The sequence below is a fragment of the Sciurus carolinensis genome, chromosome 7 (genome assembly GCF_902686445.1).
Source record: "Sciurus carolinensis chromosome 7, mSciCar1.2, whole genome shotgun sequence".
In the NCBI taxonomy this organism is placed as follows: Eukaryota; Metazoa; Chordata; class Mammalia; order Rodentia; family Sciuridae; genus Sciurus; species Sciurus carolinensis.
Window position 1 is genome coordinate 147,464,355 of NC_062219.1, and position 19,608 is coordinate 147,483,962.

Sequence of the window (19,608 nt, forward strand, 5' to 3'; positions counted from 1 at the left end):
ATCAAAACCACCCTAAGATTCCATCTCACCCCAATTAGAATGGCGATTATCAAGAATACAAGCAACAACAGGTGTTAGCGAGGATGTGGGGAGAAAGGTACACTCATACATTGCTGGTGGGGCTGCACATTAGTGCAGCCATTCTGGAAAGCAGTGTGGAGACTCCTTAGAAAACTTGGAATGGAACCACCATTTGACCCAGCTATCCCACTCCTTGGCCTATACCCAAAGAACTTAAAATCAGCATATTACAGAGATACAGCCACATCAATGTTCATAGCTGCTCAGTTCACAATAGCCAGATTGTGGAACCAACTTAGGTGCCCTTCTATTGATGAATGGATAAAGAAACTGTGGTATATATATACAATGGGATATTACTCAGTCATAAAGAATGATAAAATTATGGCATTTGCAGGCAAATGGATGAAACTGGAGAATATCATGCTAAGTGAGATAAGCCAATCTCAAAAAACCAAAGGAAGAATAATATCACTAATAAGTGGATGATGACACATAATGGGGGATGGGAGGGGTTAGTGTTGGGGTTGGAGTTGGGTTTAGGGAGGGGGGCAGGAATGGAGGAAGGAAGGACTGTATAGAGGGAGGGGAGGGGTGGGAGGGGTGGGGGAGGAGGGAAAAAAATGGCAGAATGAATCAAACAACATTACCCTATGTAAATGTATGATTACACAAATGGTATGCCTTTACGCCATGTACAGGCAGAGAAACAACATGTATCCCATTTGTTTACAATAAAAAAAAAAGTTACTTAATAAAGATACAATATTAGAACAATTAAAAAAAAAAAATCAAGGCAGCTTCACGACCGGCTGGTCCAGGACTCACCAGGCATGCAGCATGCAGGTTTTACTCTCTCTCCACTCCTTGTGATCATAGGATGGTTTTCAGTAGCAGCCAGGGCTCCGTGCTTCCTCTCTTACAGCTAGCAGAAGAGTCCATCCAGGAAGCTTTCCCACAAAGCCCGGAAGCCTCGCCTTGCCTACCATATGCCCGGTTATATCTTTGCCAATTCTGAAACCAGTCAAGGTCAAAGGAATGGAGTTAACCAGGAACCAATCAAACTTCCTTTTGGGGCTGCAGATAGGATGGCTTTCCCTGAAGCCAGTGGACAGGAGTGGATGGCCAAAAAAAATTGGGCTCCAGAGAGAATAGAAAGGTCAGCTGGATGCTGGACAGGCCAGCTACAGTGCAGACACTTCTTGAGGTATTGTTTGAACATAAAGCTCCTGGACTCGTTTTGCTGGTACCCTCTTTGAATCTTCTATCATTGGGATGTGATTCTCTCCTTCAGGATTGTATCTCAGAAGGATATCAGGAATTTTCTACTGGACACCAAAAGCTATTCGGCCATCTTCCTTCCTTCCAATCTGCTACATTTGGGTCCGAGAGTCTTCTTATAGTCTTCCTATTTATCACCAAGGGATTTAAATAATTTGCATTCAACTTTTCTAAATTCGAGACAGCTACATAGGTAAGTTTTATTGCCCTTTCATTTCTATCAATATAGAATTTATTTCTGCTTCTAGTCTTTGATCAGTTTAATACCAAATCATATTTTACATATTTATTTGTCTTTAACTTTCATTTCAAAGTTACAAAAAATAAGAGAGAGAGATCCCATGTCCCTTTCGTCCAGTTTTTTGTGGTAACATCTCACCAAACCATACCACATTATCACAACCAGGGTATTGACATTGATCCAGTCAAAGTACAGAATATTTCCATCACTACAGGTACTCATGTTGCCCTCTTAAAATTATTCTTCATTTTCAATCATGCTTAAAAAGCACCTGACATAAAATTTATCCCCTTACCACTTTTAAGTGTACAGTTAAGTAGCATTAAGGACATTTACATTGTTGTAAGACTATCTTTACTCTCAACTGCTTCTCAAACTCCAATCTCCAGTAAACATTAAACACCTACTGTCTGCATGGCCATGTTAGAAGAGGTAGAGAGGTAGAGTGGGCATGACCCAGGCCATGTTTAAGATCAGGTACCTGGTAGAGAGAACTGTACTTCATTGGGAGGGACAACCCCAAGCTCATCTGAAAAGGTGGCATGAAGGACATATAATCCCAAAGGACAGATGGTACCCCTTTGTGTGCTTATTTTTCAGTCTTCTCCATACTATTTCCCCTGTTGGAGTGTGTGTGTGTGTTTTGCTAAGGCTGGAACCCAGCTCTCATGCATCCTAAGTCAAGAGCTCTACCACTGAGTACATCCCAGCCCTTGTTCCCTTCTTTATAGGTACTTTCCCCACTACATCTTGGAGAAACCAAGTTGTAGATTGATTACATGTGATGAAGCCACACTATGATGTTTCTCATTAATCCTGGTTCACTCAGTGTTTCTATGTTTCCCAACCTGTCTCGAAATTTATTAAAATTGCAAAGATGGAGAAACTTCATCTTAGTTATTTACTTTGATCTGTGTCCAGCAGGTGGCATCAAAGGACAGTTAATAAAACTCAATCTAGGTCTTGAAAATAGATTGAGCATTGGTGGGGTTATGAGGCATTTTGCATCTTTCTACTTGATTACATAATAACCAAAACTTTGCACATTTTACCTTCTGGATAACTAGTACATTCTCCGACACTTATCTGTCCCAATTCTTGGCGATTTCAATATCCACTGGATGATCCTCCCAAGTCCTGGTCTCCCAGTTCACTGCCTCTCCTCCGGTGGTCTCCAAGGTGCTGCCCGTGCTGACCCATCTCATGTTAATCATAACTACCAACACCCAGCGGGTTCCCAGGGAGACCTGGCTTCGTGTCCATGGCTGTTCTTTCTTTCTTCTTGAATACCTGCAGTTACCTGAACACCTGTTTTCCCTCTTATCCAAAGGTTTTCCTCCACGTCCCAGCCTGTGTCTTTGAAAGAGTCATCCAGTTCCGTGGCACCAATTGCTTTCCTACGTGTCATCCCCTTAACCCCGCTCGGTGATGGTCTCGCCCCTGTCGCCCCTGCCAGCCCATTGAAACCAATCCTGTTAAGGGGAAGTTAATGGGACAATTTTCCATCCTCATGGTGCTTGATCAACCGTGGCATTGGACATGGCGGACCTTCCCTTTTTCTTAAAATTCTCCCTTCACTTTGCCTCCAGGAAACCACACTGCCCTGGACTTCCTCCTAACTCACTGGCTGCTTCTCCTGTCCCGACCTTTCCCACCGGGTGTCTTCTCCTCTCTCTCCACCTGCTCACCTCTGCTGACCTTGCCCAGTCTGCGGGTTGAATGCCATTCATGGAGGATGGTCCCTGAGGAGTCCAGCACAGACCCACACCCCCCACCCCCCATCTAAGCTCCACTTGTCCCAACAGCGCTCTTTTGCCTCCTCGCGAAGACTTTTCTATCTCAGAACAACAACTTTCTCCTCCTCACAGTTCAGGCCCCAAACCTCCAAGCTATCCCTAATTCCTCACATTTTCTTTTAGTGGATCTTGTCAAACACAAAACAAAACACATCAGTCTGACTTCTCACTTCCTCGGCACCAAAATCCTCGTCCAGGTCCACCACGGTCTCTCACCTGGGTGACCACCGGGGCCTTCCCCCTCAGCTCCCCGCTCTGCCTTCATCTCTTTTCAGATCATTCTGAAGACAGCAAGGGGGGATGACCTTATAACAGATGCTATCGCTTTGCTAACCAACGTCACATGGATTTTCAGGTAAAGGGCAGAATTGTCACAACGTCCAACAGGCCCAGCATGGCCACCCCCCGAGTGCCCTTGGCCTGTATCTTCCACAGTTCTCCCTCTTGCTCCTTCTTCCTGCCCCCACCCCAGTCCCTGAGTTCCTGTGTCTTCTGTGCCAGGCGTGGGCCCCACTTGGAGCTCATGTCCTGGGCTCCCTCTCCCCGTCCCTCAGCCGAGGGCTCTTCCTCAGCTCCTGGTTGAAAGCACAGCCTCCCTGCTCTCGCTTCTCTATTGCTTCCAGCTTGGTTCTTCTCCAAGCTGGTTTACTGGTTCATTTCCCGACTCTCCCAGTTGGAGTGCAGGATCCCTGGGGACAGTGACTGGCAACTTTTGCTCTCTGCTGCATCCCCCAGAGCCAAGCAAAGCATCCCGCACAGGTCTGGCCCTGGAGGCCAACTCGTTGAGTGACGGAATGATTGAATGATTGCTCCACACTGAACCAGCAGTTGAATCTCTGAAGGTTTCTCAACACGCGAGGATCTCCTGTCACTCCTGACTGACAGCACTTTGCTCCTCTGAGGGACAAGCCCAGGCAGATCTCCAAGTCCTTGATCAATGTTTTATTGAAAGAGAGGATTAAAACTAAGAATAAACCAACTCATATGCTTTTGTAAATCATTTACCAACATTAGGCTTTGCCAACCATCTTGCTCGCTAGCCAGCTTTTTTCTGAATGCACAGCTCTTAATGGCTTAAATTCTACAAAGCCAAACACAAAAGACATGCTTTGTAAAATACCACATAGGGACAGAGAAAAAGAATCAACCTCAGAATCATCTATAAATTTAAATTTTCCCCGCCCTAGCCCATATTTGAGAAAATTCCAAATGGACAGTTATAAAGTAGGCTTTTTGAACCATGCTACATTTTCTACTGCGACCACTTAAGTGTCTTTAACCCTTAAAAAGCTTGCATTCCTCCTAATAAAAAGGAACACCTTTCTCCTGTAGACTACAGCATATCTTGTTTTTCAAAGATGAAGAGTTTTACTAAGTCATTCCCCTGACTGTTCTTCAGACAAAATAAATTGCAGTTTATTGGCTCAGAAGGATGAGGCCATGCTCAAACTCTTTCCTACCGATCAGATTTAAGTAGTTTTTTGCAGGGTAGGGGGTAGGGAATGGGGTCGATGGCAGCATTCCTGTGTAGAGAAGAGTTGTCTAAGGAAATTTTTTTGAACATCTCCATCTTTTCCATAATGTCCAGTATTGAAAACAGTTTCTAGGTTCAGCTAAACTGAAATACCCAACACCATCTAAAGAGTGGTTCTGCCTTTTTAAAGAAAAAAGTCCCCCAACTCTTTGCTTATATAGTTTGCTCTGGACAATCCAGTGCTTCATGCCATAAAATGTTCATTTAGTGTGTGTTCCATGCTGGACACTCTGGTAGATCCAGGGGGTGCAAAGATGGCAGAGATAAAGAGAACGAACCCTTATTTTATTTATGGGGACTTAGGGGAGGAGGTAGATATGCAAACAGGAAATCGAAATGCATTGAGACATGTGCTGAATGAGAGCGCAGAGAAGAGAGAAGCTCTGTATTTCTGAAAGGTTCTGTGAAGGTTTCATGGGGAAAGTGACATTTAAGCAGAATCTTGACTGATGAGTGGGAGTCTGCCCAATATAGAAACAGGAGCAAAGACTTCAGGGAGAGAATTGTGCCTGCAAGGCTGAAGGTGTGAAAGAACACACAGCAGGGTGGGCCTGCGTCAGGGCGGCAGAGTGGAGGAAGACTCCTGGAGACCAGCCGCAGCCTAAGAGTTCAAGAAACACCTGTCTTGGGGGACAATCTCAGTGCTTCTCAAAGTGTGGCCCAGGACCACCAGCAGCAGCATCACCTGGGAACCTGATAGAATTGCAAATCCCGCCCCCCACACACACCTCCACCCTCCCCAGAGACTCACAGGGCCTGGGAATCTGTTGAAACAAAGCTTCCGGTGATTCTGATGTGCACTCAAGATTGAGGATCCCAGTGCTCTGGGACCAGCGGTGGGGGATAAACAGGAAAAGGGCAGAGGGACTCTCCAACCTGAGGAAAGAAGACCTGGAGCATGAATCTGGGAAGACAGGATGGAGACCTTTCCAAAGCCTCATGTTTGGCAGGAGTCAAGCAAGACAACTCACTCAATCACTAGTTCTCAAATCTCATTAGTTACCAGAATTGTCCAGGTGGCTTCTAAATAATGTAACTCCTTCACCCCACTCTGCATTTACCAAGCAGAATGGGCTGTTTGGGGCTCCTCTTCCTCTTCTCTTCTCTCATTTTCTTCTGTTTTTCACTCATGGAATCCACCCTCCTGTTAATGTTGCTCAATGTTGGGGGATTTCTGGAACCTTCTGCCCGCCTTCTTTGCAGAGAAGGTCAGCCTTCTTAGGTCATCAGAGCTGGGAGGGGCTGTCACTCCCCAGAGGCCTGCGGCTCTCTGATCTCATTAAATTCCCTGGGGGGGGGGGTACTAAAACACAGGGATTCTCAGGCTCAAGCTCAGGCTAAATGAATTAGAATTCCTGGGAGTGAAATTTCTCTAAGATCCTCCCTTGGTGATTCAGTGTGCAACTAGCACTGAGAACAGTAACCAGTTCAACAGACTCCATTTTCGTGAACAGTCAGAACAAGACAGAAACTCAGGGTCAGGGATGTAAAAGTATATCTTTCACTCGGGTCAGATAAGGATAGAGTGAGCCATATTAAAATTCTTCAGGGGAATAAGGTATACTCCATGTATGTATCATATGTCAAAATGCACTCTACTGTCGTGTACATATATAAAAAGAATGAATTTCGAAAACTTTATAAAATAAAAGAAATTAATTTATAAGAATGAAAAAAATGCTTAAGGGCAGGGAGGGAGTATGGAGAGAAGATCATTTAAGCCAGCAGTGAGGAGGATGCTGTTGGACTTCCAGAACAAACCAGCACACAGATTTCTCTCCAATACCTAACATGGGAAGAGACACAAAAGTTAAGAGAAAACAATAAAAACTTACCCTTTGCAATAAAGCAAGAAAAGAGGAAGAACTTGAGGTATCAAGAGAAGGACTAGAGTTTTCTGGAGAAGTACCAAAGGTGTGGACTGGCATCCCTGGGGAAACTGTGGGAAAGCCTTCCAGATTAGAAGTCCTCCTCTACAGGGGCACCCAAATGACCCTACAAAGGCCACTCAGGGCCTCTCACCCCTCAAGACATCGTCCTGACCTGGGGTAATGACCCAGCCTCTTGGGAGCTGGACACACCCCTCCCAGAGTCAAGAGGGCAACGTGACATGTGACAGAGTCTCAAAGAACTTTCAGAACTCTCGTCCTCTGGGTTTGGATGCTAGCCCTAGCTTGACTCTGACTCTGCCCTGGTCCCATCACCAACCTCCATAAAAGTGAACTAAAAGCAACACGTGGCGTTAAAACTGAAAAGGCACAAAACACGAACTGGTCTCAGAATAAGGTGAGAACCGTGGAGCAGAATTCACCACACTAAGAGCAACTAGCCACCTCTGCCTGTCAAAAACCTGAGTTACTGCCTCAGTGAGCTCTACAGGTGTTCCCTGGCCAAAAAACCTCCAAAACACCAAGTTAGCAAAACCAAAAGGAGAGTACGTGCAAAGTGGGGCAAAGAACTCAGTCTAGAAGAAAACGTAAGCCAAGCAACAGAAGTCGTTTTCCATCAATGCGTGCATCCTGCTGCGGAGGAAGCGTCTTTGGTTTTGATCCTTATTTGAGGAGCTTCTAATACTCTTCAAAGAATCATTTTAGAAGTGGCAAGTTAGAAAACAGATCACAGGAAGTAAAGAACTGAGTACAAGGCTGGGTAGGGCTTTGTTAGCTTAATGATTAAAAAGAGGAAAGCGGAAGCGTGAGGGTTGATCTGAGAAAAGAGATTTGTTATTTTTATTATTGTGGGATGGAATCATTGAGCATAATTGAAGTCTAAAGAAAATAACCAAAACCAGAAATTCTTTTAAAAATTTTTTGTTAATACATATTAGTTATATGTGTTACTGGGGTTCAGTGTGATAGTTCCACACATGCATGAGGTGAGCATTCATCAAATTCAACTTCCCCACCCCACCTTTCCCAGCCTCTAGTAATCAGTCTTCTACTTTCAGGTCAACATTTTTTAGCTTCCACATTTGGAAGAGACCTCGCAGTACTTATTTTTGTTTCCAGCATTTGATCTAAATGTCCTCCTGTTCTATCCATTTTGCTGCAATGACAGAATTTTATTTTTCTTTATGACTGAATAGTATTCCATTGTGCATATATACTACGTTTTCTTTATCCTTTTATCTGTTGATGGACAGCTAGGCTGATCCCATATCTTGACTACTGTGAACAGTGCTGCAATAAACATGGGGAGTGTAGAAGTCTCCTCAACATGCCAATTTCATTTCTTAGGATTTATACCCAGGAGTGCACTTGCTGGATCCTATGGTAGTTCTATTGACTGTACTAACTTATATTCCCATCCGCAGTATAAAAGAACTCCTTTTTCTCTACATCTTTGCCAGGATGTGTTAGTGCGTTGTGTGTGCGTGTGTGTAATAGCCATTGTAACTGTAGTGAGACGGACTCTCAGTGTAGATTGATTTTCATTTGCCTGATGGATAATGTTCAACCCCGCTGTTGTGAGAGCCCCAGCATACTGGTTTCCAATCCCAAAGGAAGAATTTGGAGTACTCAACGGAGAGTTTGGACATTTTAATTTTTCACTCACACGCGCTCTGGCAGTGCAATTCAGGACAAACCGGAAGGCTGCCCCGTGCCTACAAGCAGGGGAATACACAGGGTAGGCTGCATGCCCACTGTGCAGGTGGATTTGTTTGGACATTTCGAGGACATTTTTTACTTCATGATGAGGGTCACTCTGCTTTGGTTCTCACCTGAAGATTGGAGATGAAGCAAGTGGTCAGTTTTCCTCCCCCTTACCTTGTTTCCACATCCTTTGGAGTCCTTCTTATCTCAGCCCCAGGAACAGGCATTCCCGGGCACTGACAAGTATTGACCCCAATAGTTAATGAGACTGAGCAGTTTTTCATATTTTTCTTGGCCATCGTTGTTTCTTCTTTTGAGAAGTGTATATTTAAATAATTTGCCCATTCTTTAATTGGATTACTTGAAAAATGGAAAGTCTTATTTGCCTTAAAAAATAGAGAAATCTTGTCACATGCAACTACTCGGTTGACTCTTGAGAACAATATGCTAAGTAAAATAAGCCAGTCACAAAAAGAAAAATACTGGCTGGACACATTGGCACACATCTGTAATCCCAGTGACTTAGGAGGCTACAAGTTCAAAGCCAGCCTTGGCAATTAGTGGGGCCCTAAGCAACTTAGCAAGACCCTGTCTCAAAATAAATATATTTTTTTAAAAAGGACTCGGGTTGTGGCTCAGTGGTTAAGAGGCCCTGGGTTCAATCCCAGATGCCAAAAAAAAAACAAAACAAAACAAAACAAAAAAAACAAAAAGACAAACACCATTTGATTCCACTTATATGAGGTACCTAGAGGAGTCAAACTCAGAAAATCAGAAAGTAGAATGGTGGGTGCCAGGGGCTGAGGGGAGGAGGGAACAGGAAGGCTCAAAGGATAGAGAGTTTTAGTTTTGCAAGATGAAAAAGTTCTAGAGATCTCTTGCACAACAATATGAATATATCCCATACTTAACACTACAGTACATTCAAAAATGGTTAAGATGGCAAATGTTATGTTTTCACTACATCTATAAATACATGCACACAAACATACTGTTATGAGCCAGTCTATATGGGCAATGACCAAACAGACTCCATTTTACCCTGAGACTCCATGTAATATAAGAAATGCTTCTCCCATGGGAAAACCCTGCCTCTGAACCCACCAACAGCCTTTTAGCATAGCATATTTGGTATCACGAAATGGCACTTCTTATATACTGTACTTGGGTAATGTACCCTAACTGCATAGAATGTCAGAGAATGGTTATCTAGACACTAGTAACCATTCTTTAAATTGTACTCAACCCACTTCCCCTTCTGCTTATGATTCTAGATCTCATGATGTGTGTTTGTGGTTTTGAATCATTGCAACAGCCACATATGTTTAATGCACTGACTGATATGCTTTACTTGTGATTCTGAACTATAAAATATGTGCTCTAACTCCTGGAGGAGGTCTAAGCCTGCCTCTTGGCCCAAAAGGTGGTGAATAAAATTCCATCTGTTGCTCCAAGATTGACTTGGTTATTTATTGCAACCTCACCATAATAATACATTAATATATATGTATATATTTATGAAAATAAAACAGTCTTAAGGTCCAAAAAGCTACTGTTTATAGCCTAATTCTTGGGATTGCTGCTCACCTGCTTGGAATCATTTCCATCCCCTTTGATTGGAAAAAAAAATCATATAGGGGTCAGCCTGACTTATATCCTTTGGGCTACAACATAGGAAATACCTTGGACTAAATAACTTTTTAAATAATAGTCTTGCCACTTTTATTAAGTTAGTACCAGATTACAAGTATTCCACCATAATTTAACTTGCATTTCTCTCAATAAGAATTGATTAATTGGCTGTAGACTGGCCATAACACAGCTTGCTGTCAAAAAGTGTAGGCTGGGTTCATTAGCAGGAAAATCAAGCAACAGCTTTGCTTTCTCAAAACTGTTCCCAATTCTATGCCAAAGCTTCAATACCCATGTATGTTCTGAAATTCTCACAGAGGAATTTTCAAGATAATTCTTATTCATTTTGTAGCAATTCTTCTGAAGCCAACTTTCCCATTTGGTTATTTTTACATTACTCAAGCTGGAGATTCTGAGCTGTCTGTAACATGCCACACCCTTGAACTGCTTTTTAAGGTGATTGGCAAGATTCTTCATTAATAACATCTGGAAATTTCAATTTGAAGATACAGGACTCCAGGAATAGATCACCTGAAAGATAAGTTGAATGTGTTTTCTTATTTCTCTCATGTTCAATATACAGAGAGAACTTCCACCAGATTTAATTGCCTCCCCCTTTCATTGATATCTGGCTCCTATAAAGAGATTCAAGACAGGAAGATGCAAAGATTTTTAAAATGTGTGATGAAAAAGCATACAAAATACATTTTTCTTTATTATTAGAGTCCTCCGATGCCTTTAAGTTGTTTTAAAATTTTCTAAGTGCTTAGTCTCTATTTATGTCCTTACTTTATCATGGATGAGTAGCAAGTTGATCACAGATGGCCACAAGTCCCTTGGCTGCACTTTGAACAGTACTTTAATAGATTGACTTCCTAATGTCAATCTTCTCTTTCTACCTCACTCACAGCCTGAAGACCCTTAGCTATAGAAATAGCTCTTTTACTAGATAATGATACTCAACAATTTTTAAATGTTTAACATACTTCAAGTACTGCTTGAAGTAGTTTGTCTAATGTAAACTTTTTTTATTTTAGTAAAATACATATGAAAAAAATTTTACTATCTTAACGATTTAAAAAACATCTGATGAAAAGGATCATGACTATTTTCAAGAAAAGTTTATAAAGACTAGAACCCAGATTGAGCTATTATAGGCCAACAAACACAGAAAGCAAACCTGTGATGAGTCAGAGTAGCTATATTTCCAGGAAAGGAGTATTTTTTGGAATTGAAGATATCCCAGGAGGGCTTTTTAAAACCAAATTGACATCATAATTTATAAAAAGCTTTCTATCATGATGTTTTTAACATTAGAGCATAAATATTACTATGTAAAACACAATTTTTGTTTTTATATATTTTTATATGACTGCAGTGGATGCATTTTGTATTTTTAAAACTTTCTCATGTTTATTTTTTTTAAGCTGGAATTATAGGTGTGTGCTACCACACCCAAAAAAATCTCACATTTTTTAATTGGTTCTTTTCAGTTATACATGGCAGTAGTGTACATTTTGATATAATTATACAAGCATGGAATATTCATATTTTTCTTCTGATATTGTGGTATTAGAGACAACCATGATGAACTTCCGGTAGATTTTCCCATACTGAGAATGATTCCCTTAGAAAGGGAATTATGGAAGTAAAGGATAAGAACATTTTTATAGTCCTTGATTCATACTGCCAAAGTGATTTGCAAAATAGATTCAATCAATTGAAAATAATTTGCAATTGATCCCTGTTAACCCTGAATATCATTAAAATAATTTTATTATAATCAAGAAGGAGGAAATATGAATTTTCACTCATATGATTTTTCTTAAGTAAAACATTTCCATATAGTATTTATTATTAATTTATTAATTTTTATTTTCAGAATTGTTTGTTTAAGTAATAATTTGGAAACTCATGGCAGAGGTGAAGTTAAGTTCTGGAATTTTCCTTCTGTTTTTTGTTTTTGATCTTGTCTTTTTTTGGAGGGGTGTTTGTTTTGAGACCTTTCTGTGTTGCTCAGGATGGCCTAAAACTTGCAACCTTCTTGCCTTAACCTCCCAAACAACTGAGATTTCAGGCATGTATCACCACACTCAGCCTAAGTTCTGGAATTTTCTAATGTCCTCAAATGCATTTGTCCACTCATCTCAACTATTTGTGACTAACAACACAGAAAAACTCCCATGATGCTTTTCTACTATGCCAGGCAGTTCTGCAAAGGAGGTACACATTACCATGTGGTCACAGGCAAATCCTCAAGTACCTTTGCATCACCCATTTCCTCCTTCTTGCTGCCCTCAAGTGTCTCAAAGAAGTGATACTACCATTTCTGCACTTGGCAAACGTACTTGAAATAAGTGTTCCTAATACTGACCGTACATTAGAATCATCAAGAGAACTTTTTAAATTCCAATATCCACAATGTTCTATAAACCAATTAAATAAGTCTCTGAGGGTGGAATCTGGGCATTTTGAAAGCTCACCTGAGGTTTCCAATGTGCAGCCAAGGTAGGGAGCCACAACTTTAAATTCGCCATCCTAAAGAGCCCTGTGCTAGGCACTCAAGGTACAAAGTTCCATGCAGTGTGACCTCTGCCCTCAGGTAGCTCACATCTGGATGGCAGGAAGATTACAAGGTTTGGATAGCAAAGCGCATTTTGAATATTTTGAAAAGGAGTTCATACAGGATAAAAAAAATCAACAAAAAATCAATAGCTTTTTATACACCAGTTATGAATCTGTTGAGAAAGAAATCAGGAAAGCAAGTCCATTCACAGTAGCTTTAAAAACAAACAAAAAGTTCTTAGAATCTAACCAAGAAGGTAAAAAACCTCTACAGTGAAAATTATAGAACAGCGAGGAAAGAAATTGAAGAGACACGAGAAGATGGAAAGACATTCCATGTTCATGGTTAGGAGAATTTATATTGTTAAAAAGTTCCTATTACTAAAATTTATATACAAATTCAATACAATCCCCATCAAAATACCAATGATATTCTTCATAGAAATAGAAAAACAGTATTAAAATTCATTTGGAAGAATAAAAGACCCAGATAGCCAAAGCAAAAAAGTAAAAAATAAAAAAAAATTTAAAAAGCAATGCTGGAGGCATCACAATACCTGACTTCAAATTACACTACAGACCTATAGTAGCAAAAACTGCATGGTATTGACATAAAAACATAGACCAGTGGAACAGAATAGAAGACACAGAGAAAAACCACATAGATGCAGTCAAGTGGTCCTTGATAATGATGCCAAAAACATATGTTGAAGAAAAGATAGCCTTTTAAACAAATGGTTCTGGGAAAACCATAGTATGTAGAAGAATGAAAAGAGATCATTACCAATCACCCTGCACAAAAGTCAACTCAAAATGGATCAAAGACATAGGAATTAGACCAGAAACTTTGCAACTGATAGAAGAAAACCTAGAATCAATGCTCTAACATACAGGCATAGGCAACAACTTCCTCAATAGGCCTCCCAAAGCTCAGGAAATAATACCAAGAATTAATAAAACAGAATTGCATCCAATTGCAAAACTTCTGCACAGCAAAGGAAATAATTAGGAGTGTGGAGAGAAAACCTACAGAATGGAAGAAAATCTTTGCAAGCTAGTCTTCTGACAGAGGATCAATACCCAGAATATATAAAGAACACAAAAAACTTTGCGCAAAAAATAAAAAAAAAACCAATCAATAAATGAGTAAATAAACTAAACAGATTCTTCTCAAAAGAAGAAAATATAAATACCCAACAAATACAAATACATGAGAAAATGTTCAACATTCTTAGCAATTAGGGAAATGCAAATCAAAATTATGCTGAGATTTCATCTCACTCGTCAGAATGGCAATCATTAAGAACACAAACAATAGGAAATGCTGAAGAGGATGTGAAGAAGAAGGAACACTTTTACACTGTTGGTGGGATTGCAAATTGGTGCAACCATTATGAGTGTCAACATGGAGTTTTATCAAAAGACCAGGAATGGAACCACCATAGGACCAGCTATAACACTGCTCAGTATTTATTCTAAAGAATTAACGACAACTCACTACAGTGACACATGCAAAGTTATATTTATAGTAGCGCAACTCACAAGAGCCAAACAATGAAACCAGCCTAGGTGTCCATCAATGGATGAATGAAAAAAGAAAATGTGGCATATATACACAGTGGAGTTTTATTCAGTCATAAAGAAAAATGAAATTATTTCATTTTCAGGAAAATGGATGAAACTTGAGAGCATTATGTTAAGAAAAATTAGCCAAACTCAGATAGTCAAGGGTCATATGTTTTCTCTAATGTGTAAAAGTTAAAGAGAAAAAAGGGAAAAGAAAGGAGGGGTAAGAGGAATCTCATGAAAATCAGAGACCAGTAGTATAGAGAAAAGGGACTTGGGAGAAAGTAGGGAGAGAGAGGGGAAATCCTGGGAAATAATGTTGACCAAATTATATGGTTATGTTGTGTGCATGTATGGATATGAAACAATGAATCCCACTACTATGTATAATTATAATGCATGAATAAAATATGGAATAAAGACAAAAAGGGAGTGTGGGTATATGTGTGTGTGTGTGTGTGTGTGTGTGTGTGTGTAGAACATCTTTATTAACTATAATGTGATCAACTTACATCATCAACTTAATGAATTTTTCTTTTTTCTTTTTCTTTTTTTTTTTTTTTTTTTGTTTGTTTGAGAAAAAGGGAAAAGGTTTATTGCTTTGCTAGCAGAGGAGAAACACAAGGTACTCCTGTCCCAAAGTCTGTGATTCTGCCCATCAGCAAGAACGGGGGGCTTTCAAAGAGATGACTCAAAGGCTCCATTCCACGCGTTCCCTGTTGGAGTTGTAATTCACGTGTTCATTTGGGAGACAGTCATTTCTGAGATCTTCTGGTACCATCCCTAAAGTCTGGATCACTTTGTTCCTAAGGTGAGTGTGTACTCAGGGACAGATAACTCTGCCTAGGATGGGGAAGAAAGGTAATCCTGTTTCCCCTGAAGTTAGGGAGAGGGAGAGATTAGGGAGAAGCAAGGAGAGAAGAGAAAGAAACAAGTCCTTTTTTTAAAAATAAGTCGCAGTGGCCGAGCAGCAAGGGTTATATTCAAAGGAAGAAGTGAACCCCTGTTACAGAATGAGAAGCTGTGCTCCATTTGTGTACAAAATGCATTCTACCATCATGTATAACTAATGAATTTTTCTGCTCTCAGTTTTGTCATTAAGAGGTAAATTGCATGAGAAAAAAACTTGTTAAAAACACACATGGACAGTTAGCTACTATAACTCAAGCTTGAGTCTCTACATAGGGAACTGATTTGTCCAAAGGATAACCCTAAAACTCTTTCAGATTCTGACTTACCCAAGAAATAGTTGGTTGTAGTCACTATACTATGTTTACAGATGAGAAACGTCATTTAAAAACCAGTGATAAGAGGATTTTCACTTTGCTTCTCTTAACAGGAACTTTAATTCATTGCTGAGGTCATGGCAGCCACATGCACCTGTCCCTAAAGTGTGCTTTGGACAGATCCATAAGCTGTTGCCTTCGCCACTTTAAATGTCCCTGTAGTGTCTCTTTAGATAAATTAAATTCCCATTCTGGGGCAGCAGCAACTATTCATTCAAAAACTGAACCAAAGGCAATAAGGGATGATTTTCTTAACCTTTTTAAATTAAGAAATAAAATTAGCCTCTGCAACAGTGTTTATAACTACTAATCCATTTATCATCTTTAGAATTTTACAAAATCTACTCTTTTTTATTGGATTCTATTGAATTTTCTCCAATTATCAAGACAATGATAAGCTTTAAAATGTTTTCACGGGCTTCATCTTACAGACATTTAGTCCCTGTTCTGCCAATAATGAAATATAGCTCCCACCATCTATATATAAACACCCAGACACACATTAGACCTCCAAGCACTGGATTCATTGTATGGGTGAGAGCAGCTGAGTGTTATCTGAGACTGGATTAAATGAAGAGTGTTTCTGACTCTTCTCAACAGAAATAGCATCAACCTGGCCCTGGGCCGGGTGGCGGAGGCCTCAGAGTGTGTGGTATGCAGCATTCAGCGAGAGGCAGGTTGAACTCACCGGCCGTTCCAGGGCAGAGCTGCGGCCTATTGCAGTTGTACAAACTCTCAGGAAGTTAGGTCTGAACTTCCGGAGACGGCTGGTCACTGCCTTTCCTTCAGCTGCGCTGGAAAGGGCAGGATCCTCGGCCACTCAGTAGAAGCACCTGCCGAGTTGTGCAGTGTTGGCTGCTTTGGCTTCCCAGGCCCTGCCTTGTGGATTTTCTTTCTGCCCTCCATGTTGACATAAATAGAAAATTAGAATGACTCTGGGCTCCTGATACCCAGAGCCAGAGAAGGCCAAAGACATGTTTGTTTCCTTCTAGTACTGGGGAAATGTCACCCAGAAAAACTCAATATTAAGGAGCAGGAGAAATGACAGTAATGTTTCACTCTCCTGCTGCCGGTGCTGAGGCTTTGGCTGCTCTCTGATTCTACCACAGCTAATACGATGCACTTGACCTTCTCAGCAGTTTCTTGGATGAGGATATTGGTGCCTGAGTGTTTACACGGTGCTATTTCTGATCACCAGTGGAGTTTCCTTTATGGAACTCTCCAGACCCCAAGCCAACCATGGATAGGGTGTGCCAGCCATGGGTAGGGTTAGTCGGCCACGGATGGGGTTAACTGGACCACTCAGAGAACAGTGCCCTTCCACCTGTGTGGTGCTTTTACTTGAGAAAACTTTCTTCTAGCGAAATAATATGGGATGCTTGAAAGAAACATACAACTAAATATGGAGGGTGAAAGAAAGGAGAACTGGGATACATACCAAGCCGTGGGTTTAAAGGAGTGCAACATTCTGCTCACGGTACACTTCTCGCCTCACCAAGTCTTCTGGGCACGTAGGACAGGCAGTCACTCCACGTCCCTGAACAAAGCCAGCCAACCCAAAGTGACCATGCGTTCTTATAACAGAGGGAGAAGGGAAGTTCAAGTGGCACCAGGGGTGGGGGCGGTCCTCGCTTGTGCTGGGAAAGTCGAGGGCTCCAGGAAGAGACTTGGGTGAGAGAATGAGGTCAGAGTATGGTTGGGTCCAAACAGCACTCTCAAGTCACCACGTGCCCAGCACCCTACACCAGCACCTCCTTTAACCACCCTGTGGTGCTTTCTTCCCAACTGCACAGATGAGAAACTCTGAAGTTTATAACGTTGGTGTTACGGTCAGTGTCACACAGCATGAGGTCGAGTCTGTGTTTGAGTCCAGACTGCCAGCTCCGTCTCACACTCTGCACCGTGTTCCCCCCACAAGACAGCCAGCTTCTCTCTTCAGCCTTCCTGGTTCGGCCTTCATCCTTCCAAAGGGACAAATAAGTATTTCTGAAGGCAGTGCCAGCTACCCCAGGGAACCAGGAATCAGGAGAGAGGGGGATAGGGGCAATGACGGACCATACCGAGCTGGGCCCAGGGATTAGACTGGCCATGCTTCTCTGCTGCAATCCACGTCTGTCTTCCTACATATTACGTCCTACCATCACAGACTCCTCTTTTTAAGAAATGGGGATGTAGCCCAGAACTGCTTTACCAACACTCCCCCAAAACCTCCTTGCAATTCTTCAACAAGTGAAAAGTATACTTAGAACAGAACAGAGTTTGATTGATATATTTGAATAATATTTATTAAATCTACACATTATAGCACTAAATATTCTTTACATAGTGACAACAGAATTTTAAGCAGAATACGGAACCCATTTTAATGAACTTGCAACTCGAGACTTTTTGCTGAGATGGATATTTCCAGAAAAGTCTGGTCAAAGGCAGCAAACACCAAATTCAGAGCATCCATGTCCTCAAAAGAGACATGGGTTGAACAAAATCATCAAGACCTACATTACACACAAAAAAAGGGCTGATTTAATTAAGCTGAAGGTGTTCAACATGATTTGAAAAACTCTCCAGGGAAATGATTTCTCCAGATGAGTGATGGCTCCCGGTCCAGGAGTGACCCCTTGGCCTGAGTGCAGCCGATCAGCCTTCCCTGGTATGTATTTTACTTTGGGACCAGAGGGGAAGTGAGTCACGTCTGTTCTAGATGTGCGAGCAGCAAGATGAAGAGTTTGGGCCAGTCTGTAGTGACAGGGGGACCTACCGGGAGAGCAGTGACAGAGCTTTTCCCTGTGACAACGGAGCATCTCGCAGTGGCTCGTCCTTGCCCTTCTTGCTGTCTGTTCATTCTTTCCTTTGTTTATACAAGAAACACCAATATCCTATCAGATCTCTTCATGGGCTTCAGTTCATTTGAGTGGATCTGTTATCATAATCAAAGAGAGGAAAAAACCAACTCACGATGAATGCACCATCAAACTGAAAATATAGGAGTCGCTTGTCTCCAGGAATTTCGGGGCCACATCAGAACTCTTCCTCCATATAAGAAGATCAACTCTTTTGACAGCACTGCCAGGTGAGCCCTACCTTCAAAGGCTCTGCGAGATCTGAGCAGGACGAAAGCAGTCGGAGGAGAGCCCTGCTGTAGATCAGACGCTCACATAAAAGGAAGCGCCTAGCACGTCTGCACCGGAGACCCCAGCCTGGCTGCGGGGAAACGCTAATCCCACACTCGGCCCCTGGACTCACTGTGTCACCCATAAAGGAGCCGCACAGATGGGTCTGGGAGACACAAGCTCTTAAATATCGGGTGGAGTCTTCCAAATAGTGCTCTGGGGAGAGGTTGAGGAGATCCACTTACTCACGGAGAAGTTATGCCCTTGATTAATAATAACTCTTAGACTATTAGAAGATGCCACTTAGGTGAGTGAATGCCACTAGTAAACCTCAAACGGACGGAAACCTCAAACACCAGTTCTCTCTTGTTCAGAACACTCAGCAGCCCATGTCTGTGAAGCCTTCCCAGCTTCCTTAGAATCAGGTTCCTGGGTCGGGAAGAGCAAGCAGGCAGGGAGAGGGGATGGGGTGGGGGGCGGGGTGGTAGCAGAGGGAGAATGTTCTCCGGTTACATCAGGTCTAAGGTGTGCCGAGGCTGGCATCTGCAGATGTCATCCCTGCCCTCTAAGTCTAATTTTCTGAAAGCGGAAGCAAGCCACATCCCACCCAGACAGGAAGAGAGAAAGGGGCAGTGCTGGAGAAAACATGTAACTGCTTCCAGTCCTGTTTGCTATTCAGCCCCTGCCCATCAAGTCGCCCTCCCCACCCCACCCGGGCCCAGCTCTTGCAGTGTCTATCTGGTGGGATGAATCATGGCCCACCCCAAATTCAGAACCTTCCAAGGGAACTTGTTTGGAAATAAGATCTTTGAAGATGTAAATGTGAGGAATCTTAAAATGAAATCATCCTGAATTTAGGGTGGACCCTAAGTTCAATGACTGTTGTCCTTATAACAAGAAGAAAGGATAGAGAGAGACATGAACAGAGAAGAAGATCATGTGAAGAGGGAGGCAGACATTGGTGTGAGGATGCCCCACATCAG

At 41.8% G+C, this 19,608-nt stretch overlaps 1 long non-coding RNA gene across 1 annotated transcript; it reads left to right on the forward strand.

Annotated features, from left to right (window-relative positions):
- Positions 1 to 1,101: 1,101 nt before the first annotated feature.
- On the forward strand, positions 1,102 to 11,545 carry LOC124988980 (uncharacterized). Its single transcript, XR_007109528.1, has 3 exons — positions 1,102 to 1,228; positions 1,316 to 1,495; positions 10,555 to 11,545. It is a non-coding gene; the product is annotated as an uncharacterized LOC124988980 (long non-coding RNA).
- Positions 11,546 to 19,608: the final 8,063 nt, after the last annotated feature.